This window comes from Brassica rapa, chromosome A05, assembly GCF_000309985.2.
Source record: "Brassica rapa cultivar Chiifu-401-42 chromosome A05, CAAS_Brap_v3.01, whole genome shotgun sequence".
Lineage (NCBI taxonomy): Eukaryota > Viridiplantae > Streptophyta > Magnoliopsida > Brassicales > Brassicaceae > Brassica > Brassica rapa.
The window spans coordinates 14,294,450-14,306,644 of NC_024799.2; positions in this window are offsets into that span (position 1 = coordinate 14,294,450).

Genomic DNA, 12,195 nt, shown 5'->3' on the forward strand with positions numbered 1-12,195 from the left:
TTTACTGATGGACAGCCACAGACGTCCGGTGTGTGCTGATGGACACACACGGACACACACGGACAGCCATAGACGTTCTGTGTGTGCTGACGGACACGCACGAACGTCCTGTGTGTGCTGACGGACACCCACAAACGGACTGTGTGTACGGAACACACAGCCCACGTGGGCCAAAATCCCCCGAACAGTCCACGGGAAGGGCCAGCATGCTGAGTCCAAGGACCAGTGTGCTGATATGTGTACTGATGGACAGCCACGGACGTCCTGTGTGTACTGACGGACACACACGGACACACACGGACATTTTGTGTGTGCTGACAGACACACACGGACGTCTTGTATATTCTGATGGACAGCCACAGCAGCAACGAACATCCTTGTGTACGCTGGCGGACACCCACAGACACACACGGACACAGACGGACAGCCACAGACGTCCTATGTGTGCTGACAGAGAGCTACGACGTCCTGTGTGTGCTGACAGACAGCCACGGACGGCCACAGATTTCTTGAGTGTGCTGGCGGCACACCCACGGACGTCTTGTGTGTACTGACAGACAGCCCACGTGTGCCAAAATCACCCAAACAGTCCACGGGAAGGGCCAACGTGCTGAGTCCAAGGACCAACGTGCTGATATGTGTACAGATGGACAGCCACGGACGTCTTGTGTGTGCTGACGGACACAGAGAGACACACACTGACACACACGGACAGCCACAGACGTCTTGTGTGTGCTGGCAGTCACCCACGGACGTCCTGTGTGTAATGACCAGACTGCCCACGTGGGCCAAAATCACCCGAACAGTCCACGGGAAGGGTCAACGTGCTGAGTCCAAGGACCAACGTGCTAATATGTGTACTGATGGACAGCCACATACGTCCTGTATGTGGTGACGGACACACATGGACAGCCCCGGACGTCCTGTTTGTGCTGACGGACACACAAGAACGTCTTATGTGTGCTGACGGACACCCACAGACGTCCTGTGTGTACTGATTAGACAGCCCACGTGGGCCAAAATCACCCGAACAGTCCACAGGAAGGGTCAGCGTGCTGAGTCCAAGGACCAACGTGCTGATATGTGTACTGATGGACAGCCACAGACGTCCTGTGTGTGCTAACGGACACACACGGACACAAACGGACAGCCATAGACATCCTCTGTGTGCTGACGGACACCTTCGGACGTCCTGTGTGTGCTGATGGACACCCACGGACATCCTGTGTGTACCGAACACACAGCCCACGTGGGCCAAAATCACCCGAACAGTCCACGGGAAGGGCCAGTGTGCTGAGTCCAAGGACCAGCGTGCTGATATGTGTACTGATGGACAGCCACGGACGTCCTGTGTGTGTTGACGGACACACACGGACACACACGGACGTCCTGTGTGTGCTGACGGACACACACAGATGTCTTGTATGTGCTGACGGACAGCCACAGACAGCCACGAACGTACTTGTCTATGCTGGCGGACACCCAAAGACACACACAGACACACACAGACAGCCAAGGACGTCTTGTGTGTGCTGACGGACAGCTACTGACGTCTTGTGTGTGCTGACGGACAGCCACGGACAGCCACAGATGTCCTGTGTGTGCTGGCAGACACCGACAGATGTCCTCTGTGTACTGAACAGACAGCCCACGTGTGCCAAAATTACCCAAACAGTCCACAGGAAGGACCAACGTGCTGATATGTGTAATGATGGACAGCGACGGACTTCTTGTGTGTGCAGACGAACACAGACATACACACACTAACACACACGGACAGCCACGGACGTCCTGTGTGTGCTGGCAGACACCCACGGACGTCCTGCGTGTACTGACCAGACAGCCCACGTGGGCTAAAATCACCCGAACAGTCCACATGAAGGGTCAACGTGCTGAGTCCAAGGACCAACGCTCTGATATGTGTACTGATGGACAGCCACAGACGTTCTGTGTGCTGACTGACACACACAGACACACACGGACAGCCCCGGACGTCCTGTGTGTGTTGATGGACACTGACGGACGTCTTGTGTGTCCTGATGGACACCCACGGACGTCCTGTGTGTACTGATTAGACAGCTGACGTGGGCCAAAATCACCCAAACATTCCACGGGAAGGGTCAGCGTGCTGAGTCCAAGGGCCAACGTGCTGATATGTGTACTGATGGACAGCCACAGACGTCATGTGTGTGCTGACGGACACACACAGACACACACGGACAGCCACAGACGTCCTGTGTGTGCTGACGGACAGCCACAGACAGCCACAGACGTCCTATGTGTGCCGGCGGACACCCACGGACGCCCTGTGTGTAGTGAACAGATAGCCCACGTGGGCCAAAATCACCCAAACAGTCCACAGGAAGTGCCAGCATGCTGAGTCCAAGGACCATCGTGCTGATATGTGTACTGATGGACAGCCACAGACGTCCTGTGTGTGCTGACGGACACACACGAACACTCACGGACATACACGGACAGCCATAGACGTCCTCTGTGTGCTGACGGACACCCACGGATGTCATGTGTGTGTGACGGACACCCACAGACGTCCGGTGTGTACTGAACACACAGCCCACGTGGGCCAAAATCACCCGAACAGTCCACGGGAAGGGCCAGCATGCTAATATGTGTACTGATGGACAGCCACAGACGTCCTGTGTGTGCTGACGGACACACACGGACACACACGGATGTCCTGTGTGTGCTGACGGACACACACGGACGTCTTGTATGTGCTGATGGACAGCCACAGCAGCCACGAACGTCCTTGTGTATGCTGGTGGACACCTACAGACACACACGGACACACACGGACAGCCACGGACGTCCTGTGTGTGCTGACGGACAGCTACGGATGTCCTGTGTGTGCTGACAGACAGCCACAGACAGCCACAGATGTCCTGTGTGTGCTGGCGGACACCCACAGACGTCCTGTGTGTACTGAACAGACAGCCCACGTGTGCCAAAATCACCTAAACAGTCCGCGGGAAGGGCCAGCGTGCTGAGTCCAAGGACCAACGTGCTGATATGTGTACAGATGGACAGCCACGGACATCTTGTGTGTGCTGACGGACACATACATACACACACTGACACACACGGACAGCCACAGATGTCCTGTGTGTGCTGGTAGACACCCACGAACGTCCTATGTGTATTGACCAGACAGCCCACGTGGGCCAAAATCACCCGAACAGTCCACGGGAAGGGTCAACGTGCTGAGTCCAAGGACCAACGTGCGGATATGTGTACTGATTGACAACCACGAACGTTCTGTGTGCAGACGGACACACACGGTCACACATGGACAGCCCCAGACGTCCTATGTGTGCTGACGGACACAGATAGACACACACTGACATACACGGACAGCCACGGAGGTCCTGTGTGTGCTGGCGGACACCCACGGACATCCTGCGTGTACTGATCGGACAGCCCACGTGGGCCATAATTACCTGAACAGTCCACGGGAAGGGTCAACATGCTGAGTCCAAGGACCAACGTGCTGATATGTGTACTGATGGACAGTCACGGACGTCTTGTGTGTGCTGACGGACACACACACGGACAGCCCCGGACATCCTGTGTGTGCTGACGGACACACACGGACGTCTTGTGTGTGCTGACGGACACCCATAGACGTCCTGTGTGTACTGAACAGACAGCCCACATGGGCCAAAATCACTCGAACAGTCCACGGGACGGGTCAGCGTGCTGAGTCCAAGGACCAACGTGCTGATATGTGTACTGATGGACAGCCACAGACGTCCTGTGTGTGCTGACGGACACACACGGACACAAACGGACAGCCATAGACGTCCTCTGTGTTCTGATGGACACCTTCGGACGTCTTGTGTGTGCTGATGGACACCCACGGACGTCCTGTGTGAACTGAACACACAGCCCACGTGGGCCAAAATAACCCGAACAGTCCACGGGAAGGGCCACCGTGTTGATATGTGTACTGATGGACAGCCACGGATGTCCTGTGTGTGCTGACGGACACACACGGACACACACGGACGTCCTGTGTGTGCTGACGGACACACACAGACGTCTTGTATATACTGACAGACAGCCACAGATAGCCACGAACGTCCTTGTGTATGCTGGCGGACACCCACAGACACACACAGACACACACAGACAGCCACGGACGTCCTCTGTGTGCTGACGGACAGCTATGGACGTCCTGTGTGTGCTGACCGACACAGACAGACGTCTTGTATGTGCTGATAGACAGCCACAGACAGCCACGAACGTCCTTGTGTATGCTGGCGGACACCCACAGACACACACGGACAGCCACGAACGTCCTCTGTGTGCTGACGAACAGCTATGGACGTCCTGTGTGTGCTGACGGACAGCCACAGACAGCCACAGATGTCCTGTGCGTACTTGCAGACACCCACGGATGTCCTGTGTGTACTGAACAGACAGCCCACGTGTGCTAAAATTACCCAAACAGTCACGGGAAGGGCCAGCATGCTGAGTCCAAGGACCAACGTGCTGATATGTGTACTGATGGACAGCCACGGACGTCTTGTGTGTGCAGACAGACACAGACAGACACACACTGACACACACGGACAGCCACGGACGTCCTGTGTGTGCTGGCAGACACCCACAGACGTCCTGTGTGTACTGACCAGACAGCCCACGTCGGCTAAAATCACCCGAACAGTCAACGGGAAGGGTCAACGTGCTGAGTCCAAGGACCAACGTGCTGATATGTGTACAGATGGACAGCCACAGACGTTCTGTGTGCTGACGGACACACACGGACAGCCCCGGACGTCCTGTGTGTGTTGACGAACACTCACGGACGTCTTGTGTGTGCTGATGGACACCCACGGACGTCCTGTGTGTACTGAATAGACAGCCGACGTGGGCCAAAATCACTCGAACAGTCCACGGGAAGGGTCAGCATGCTGAGTCCAAGGACCAACGTGCTGATATGTGTACTGATGGACAGCCACAGACGTCATGTGTGTGCTGACGGACACACACAGACACGCACGGACAGCCACGGACGTCCTGTGTGTGCTGACGGACAGCCACAGACAGCCACAGACGTCCTGTGTGTGCTGGCGGACACCCACGGACGTCCTGTGTGTGCTGGCGGACACCCACAGACGTCCTGTGTGTACTGAACAGATAGCCCACGTGGGCCAAAATCACCCAAACAGTCCACAGGAAGGGCCAGCATGCTGAGTCCAAGGACCAACGTGCTGATATGTGTACTGATGGACAGCCACGGACGTCCTGTGTGTGCTGACGGACACACACGGACACACATGGACAGCCACAGACGTCATGTGTTTGCTGACGGACACACACGGACATCCTGTGTGTGCTGACGGACACCCACGGACATCCTGTCCCGGTTCATGGGACCGAGGTCGTGGTTCCGCATGACATAAGAACTCTTGCCGGCTCGGGCGTTCCAGATGCTCAAGCTCTACCTGCCGGATCGTCCACGACTCCGATCCTTGTCGAGGATAGGAGAGGGCCGCTGACTCTATGCCTCCTCCTCCGGCTAGGAATGAAATCGTTCTAGCATTTTGCGCTCCTAGTGCTGTTCCGGTTGCTCAGCCTAAGGGCCGGAAGAGGAAGCTTGCCAAGAGCGGTTACGGGAATCTTCGCGGCAAGGGGGATCGAGCCTAGAGTCGGGACTTTGTTTCATGTACATTCTGTCTCAGTTATAATTTTAACTTTTTTTCTCATTCGCAGTTCATGTCGTTGATCGATGGGATGATCAGCTAGTGCGGTTCTGAGACCAGTCGTCGTGCCGGGGAGTTGGTGGAGCTTCAGGGTAGATGGTCTGAAACCGAGGCCATGCTGACGGCTGTCAAGGATTCTCATTCTGCAAAAGTGTCGAAGCTCGAGGTCGCGATAGGGGAGCTCGAGAGGGACCTTGTAAAGACGGTGAGTTCCTTGCTCAAGGAGAAGAAGGCCAGGAAGGCCAAATCTTCGGAGGTGCTTCGGCTCCAGTGTTAGATCAAGGGCGATGCGTGACTAGCGAGCCGCGGGATCCAAGAGGCCACGGATGCTCTTCGCTCAGAGTTTCAGGCTCGCTTGGTGAAGATTTCTGCTTCTCTGGGTTCCCTCGAGTGTATCCGGAGCAGGGACTTAGCTTTGGCGACGATTGAGGGCGGGATGGCCGTGGTTCGGTCGTTCCAGAGTGAGGTTCCCCCGACCTTGGAGGCTGAAGAGGCCCGACTGTCCGGCCGTAGGGGAGATATGGCGGCCGTGGATGGAGATTTCGATCTCATCCTGGCTGACCTGAAATCCACGTTCTTCCTTCCGACGTGTTCAGAAGACCCAGAAGGGAAAGACCCGATGGTTGGAGAAAACAGAGGTGACGCGGCTCCAGGCTCGGACAAGGCGACGGGTGAAGAGGGGGCATGAGTTCTGAGGATGACTTGGGTTAGATCTCTTGTGAGAGATTTGTTTTTTATGTTTTTATGTTTCGGCCTTAAATGGCCTTATTTCGTGTTTCAGGACTGGCTGTGTGTGGCTTTGAATCCCTGTAAGACCCGAACCCTGGCCTCTCGACCTGATGGAGTCCGCAAGCTTACTTATTAATTTCTTTGCTTGTTTGATCCATTTTAAGTCTTTTAGTTACTAAGTCATATTCGAATATGAGGTTCATAAACAAAGGAACAGATTGCACAGTGGAATAACAATGTATAAACTTTGTATTACTTGGAAACATGAGATTCAATACACAACTTCTTAACAGTCTCATAGACAATCACTAGTTCATCCCTAGCATCATCTAACCACACGTTACACAGCCTCTCACTGACCGAGCCTTCACGGCTCCTTGGCTTGACCAGAACCATCCTTAGTTCCTGAAACCACAACCAGATAAGCATTAATCATAACCGAGAATAGAACGGATTGATTCTACAATGCTTGGCTTGGTTCCTAGAACTTAGATAAACCTCAGTCAACATAATCATAAAACGTATGAACCTACCTACCGTATCCTAAGTCATTCAACCAACCACCCCTTGACATACAATCAGATAGATAGTCCAGAATTGATAAACAGAACACACGAACAGATCCGGATCGTCCCCAAAGACCAATCCGTCTAACCGGATAGAATCTAGGTGCGACCGGCCAATGAAGTCCGGCTCAATGGCCCAACGGACTCCCTTACCTGATCCGGCCTTAGGCCTGGATCCAATCGGCCGAGTAAGCCACGGACACATGGACTCTGAGCTGAATTAGGGTTATGGATTGGTTGTACACACTCACACAAGGTGCCATGGCTTTCCAGCATTCACCTGGATGGTTCTTACCACACTTGGGACATTCAGGTCGTCCACTAGAGGCCTTGCCTCCGTCAACATGGTCCCACTTCCTCTTTCGGTCGTTAGTCTTACCCGTCGGGACAGACTGCGACTTTTTCTTAAGCTTGGATTCGGCCAAGTTAGACTCCAAAAGAGCTACACGTTCAACCAGCTCTCCAACGGTGCTGAAGGTGCGGATCGAACAGTGAGTTCTCAGCTCCGGCCTTAAGCCTCTAATGAACCGACGAACCTGGACTGTCTCGTCCTCAAGTTCCCTTCCAACAAAACGTCAGAGCCGGTTGAACTCCTCTTCGTACTCACGTACGGCCCTGCAGCCTTGGGTAAGGTCTAGGAATCTACCTTCCAGACGGTCCCAAGCCTCTGCAGGAAAGTATTTGCGGTTGAATTCATCTTCAAAATCCGCAAAACTCTGGAGACTTCCATTGGTGCGCTTGTTCACAGCCAGCCACCAATTATGCGCGTCCCCTTCTAGGAAGTGAACCGCAATGTCTCTCTCGTAATCCTCAGGACAACGAGTTGAGCTGAAGTTTCGGACTAGCTTACTCCTCCACTCGTCTGCCTCAATAGGATCGGTGCTTCCTGAGAAATGCTTCGTCCCTAGACGGGAGATGTGCTGAAGCAAACTCAGATAGTCCACCTTTTTCCCGGTCCTTTCTGGTGGATCAATCTCGATCACCTCGACCGTTTCCACAACTGGACCATTGGTGTTGGGGACGGTCGTAGCCACAGGCGTAGCTTGGCCAACTGAAGAGTTCACTAATGGCGTGAACAGTTGGGCCATAGCCGCCACCTGAGTCCCCATTACCTTCATGGCCTCTAACAAGTCCTCTTTGGACAGTGTTGCGGTTACATTGGCCGTACCATCGGCCACTTTCTCATGCTGGCCACCATAACGGTTAGCGTTCGAGGATTCCACTTCCTCATCACTCTCCTGATGTTCCTGACCATCCTGTTGCGTCCCCGTAAGATTAGCCTGATCAGTTGGCAACACATTTTCAGCGTTAGCCGCGGCCGGATCGGTTTGCAAACCGGACAGATTAGTTCCGTCCACGGCCACTTGACTAGACTGGCCGGCCATTCTCTTACTTCTTCGGGACTTTCCCGATTTGCTTTTTCCAGCCTAAGGATTCAGACAATGTTAGTACAAAACACACTAACATAAACAGAACAAAACAATCCCTAGACTAAGCAATCAAACCTCACCGTGAGACCTAATCAGCTGGCTGCGTGTGTGTGTGTGGACTACATAACCCAACTATCCTAGAATCAAGCATGCTCTGATACCAACTTGTAAGACCCGTTCCTGGTCTCTTGACCCAACTGGATACGAATGCTTACTTATTAATTTCTTTGCTCGTTTGATCCATTTTAAGTCTTTTATTTGCTAAGTCATATTCGAATATGAGGTTCATAAACAAAGGAACAGATTACATAGTGGAATAACAATGTATAAACTTTGTATTACTTAGAAACATGAGATTCAATACACAACTTCTTAATAGTCTCATAGACAATCACTAGTTCATCCCTAGTATCATCTAACCACACGTTACACAGCCTCTCACTGACCGAGCCTTCACGGCTCCTTGGCTTGACCAGAACCATCCTTAGTTCCTGAAACCACAACCAGATAAGCATTAATCATAACCGAGAATAGAACGGATTGATTCTACAATGCTTGGCTTGGTTCCTAGAACTTAGATAAACCTCAGTCAACATAATCATAAAACGTATGAACCTACCTACCGTATCCTAAGTCATTCAACCAACCACCCCTTGACTTAGAATCAGATAGATAGTCCAGAATAGATAAACAGAACACACTAACAGATCCAGACTGTCCCCAAAGACCAATCCGTCTAACCGGATAGAATCTAGGTGCGACCGGCCAATGGAGTCCGGCTCGATGGCCCAACGGACTCCCTTACCTGATCCGGCCTTAGGCCTGGATCCAATCGGCCGAGTAAGCCTCAAGCCTAATCCGGAAGGCTTAGCAACCGGTCAGACCTTGTGACTCCACCTTGGCTTAGACAAACCGTGACCTTGTCTTGACTAGACAAGCCATAGGCTGATCCATAAGGATCGGTCCTAACCTGTCCCAAAAGACACCGTTTGGAACATGTACCCTTTGGCCATTCGTGCCTCTTGGACACTCGTGACTCTTGACAACTCGTGCCCTTTGGGTCATTCCCAACCGTTCGTCCTAACCGCCTAGTCTTGGTGCGATCGGATCATCCCACTAACCGACCCGTGTCTAGGCTAGCGGTTTGATTATGTTCGGCCAAAGCCTAGGGACGTGTCCCTTGGACTCAACCAACACAACCTTTCGTGTTTAACCAGAGAGAAGAGAAGAGAAACGAATTGAAACAGATAAGGAGAGCCGGATGGGACTTAGGAACCGAGCAGAGCCGCGGTGCGGTTGCATGGACCGTCCGTTCGGTCTGATGGAGCCACGGCCCATCACATACCTTGTGAACCACGTCTGGGTTCTCCATGCTCTTCTCCTTGTCTTGATCTCCCATTCTTGACCGGAGTTAGTTCTCAAACGATCAGAGTCGCCGGAACACAACACCACCACAATCGGCCTTTCTCTTGGCCGGAACTCTCTCTTTCTCTTTTCTTTCTCTCTACGGTTTTCTCTGAGTATTTTACTCTGGAATTGGATAATGAAATCGACCAGAGAGCCCCCATATTTATAGAAAACGAGGGGGTAAGTCTTGCCCCACGAACAGGCATGACTTGCTAGCGAATGGGCACCATCGGCCAAGGGTTGTCCCCTTTCGGCCACTTGCATCCCTTTGCCCTTTCTGATTGGGTTTGGGGTCTGCCACAAGCCCAACCCACGCCCCAAGCCTCCTGGACTTAGCCCACGGCCTTGTCCTAAGACCCAACAGCCCATGGCCTCATGGCCATACCTCACAGCCCGCCACTGCCCCGGACCCGGACCATCGGCCTAAAGCCCGGACAGTCCGTCTAGCTGAGATGAGCTGACTCTCAGCTGCCTCAGCTGAGTGAGCTAGTAGTCCAGCTAGTGGAGCTGACTTAGTAGGGACTGAGCTGGAGTGAACTGAACCTAGGTTCATTGAGCTGGCCGAGCTACTCGTCACTTCGTCCAGCTACCGTCTTACTCGTCCTAGCTGTCTCTTAGCTTTTATAAGGTTAAGTCTAAGTTTCCTTATGTCCTTAACCTTCTTTCTCGACCATGGAACGCTTGCCTTGATTGTCCTAAGACTGGCTTGCACGTTTCCTCGAACCATGGCCGTCCCAACAATCCTACTCAGGATTGGGGCGTGACATGGCTATCTGTGTGTGTCCGTGTGTGTCCGTCAGCACACACAGGACGTCCGTGTGTATCCGTGGGTGTCCATCAGCAGACACAGGACGTCCGTGTGTGTCCATCAGCACACACCCAGGACGTCTGTGGCTGTCCTTGTGTGTCCGTGTGTGTCCGTCAGTATACACAGGACATCCGTGGCTGTCCATCTGTAAACATGTCAGCACGTTGGTCCTTGGACTCTGCACGCTGGCCCTTCCCGTGGACTGTTCGGGTGATTTTGGCCCAGGCTGTCTGTTCAGTACACACAGGACGTCCGTGGGTTTCCGTCAGCACACACAGGACGTCCGTGTGTGTCCGTCAGCACAAAACAGGACGTCCGTGTGTGTCCGTCAGCACACAGGACGTCCGTGGCTGTCTGTGTGTGTCCGTGTGTGTCTGTCAGCACACACATAACGTCCGTGGCTGTCCATCAGTACACATATCAGCAGGTTAGTCCTTGGACTCAGCATGCTGACCCTTCCCGTGGACTGGTCGGATGATTTTAACCCACGTGGGATGTCTGTTCAGTACACACAGGACGTCCGTGGGTGTCTGTCAGCACACACATGACGTCTGTGTGTGCCTGTCAACACACACAGGACGTCTGTGGCTGTCTGTGTGTGTCCGTGTGTGTTGTAGGCACGGGACGGATGGTCGGATTGGACGGATGGACGGACGTTTTGGATGGCCGTTCCGCGGTTCAGCCTTGGCTCGGATGGACGGTACGGCCGGGTCGTCTCTTGTTTGGGATTGTACCAGAAAGAGATATGAACTTTTATGAGTTTTCAATAGAAAACAAGAAGAGAAACCGAGAGACTAATGGATGAATGATAAATAAGCAAGATATGATTCTTTTTGGGGTTTTATAGAATGAAATGAATGAAATCTAGAACAAAAAGATAGAGAAAAGAGAAGTTTGGCGGATGGAATCTGTTGCTGGACGTGGTCTCTCTCAACAAGATGCAAGACGGATGGAAGGATAGATATGATCCGGCTCTGCTGGACGTATGACTCCTCAAGATTCGGACAAGGAATGGAATGGATTGAAGGACTCCACAAAGAACAATGGATCGTTTTCTTTGATATGTCAGACGGCTGTTCTCAATGGTTTCACACAACTGAAAGACTTAGGGTTTCTTTCCTAAAGCAAAAACGATTTCATTAAAAGACTTAGCCGAAAATTGGCAACTACAAGGGTTTAATAGGTGTTCCTCAATGGACTTTAAAAAGATAAAAAGGCCTAGACAAATGGCCAAAGTCTTAACCGAAATAAATTAAAGATAACAATAGACCGGGTGGCGCGTTTGAGATGTCTTGATCAGAACTCATATATGCTTGCATGTTGCCTCATTAAAACCTTTCGGGAAACCCAGTGGGACAAAACCGATAAGAAAAAGAGTACAACACATACTACTCCTTCTGATGGTCGGCTATATCACAGAACCGGAAGCAAGTTGGTTGGATGGATTTGAGTATGAAGGTGGAAATGATCAGGCCGGCTTCATTCTGGCCGATGGAGGAGAACTGGCTTGAATGGAAGGGGTCTGGAAC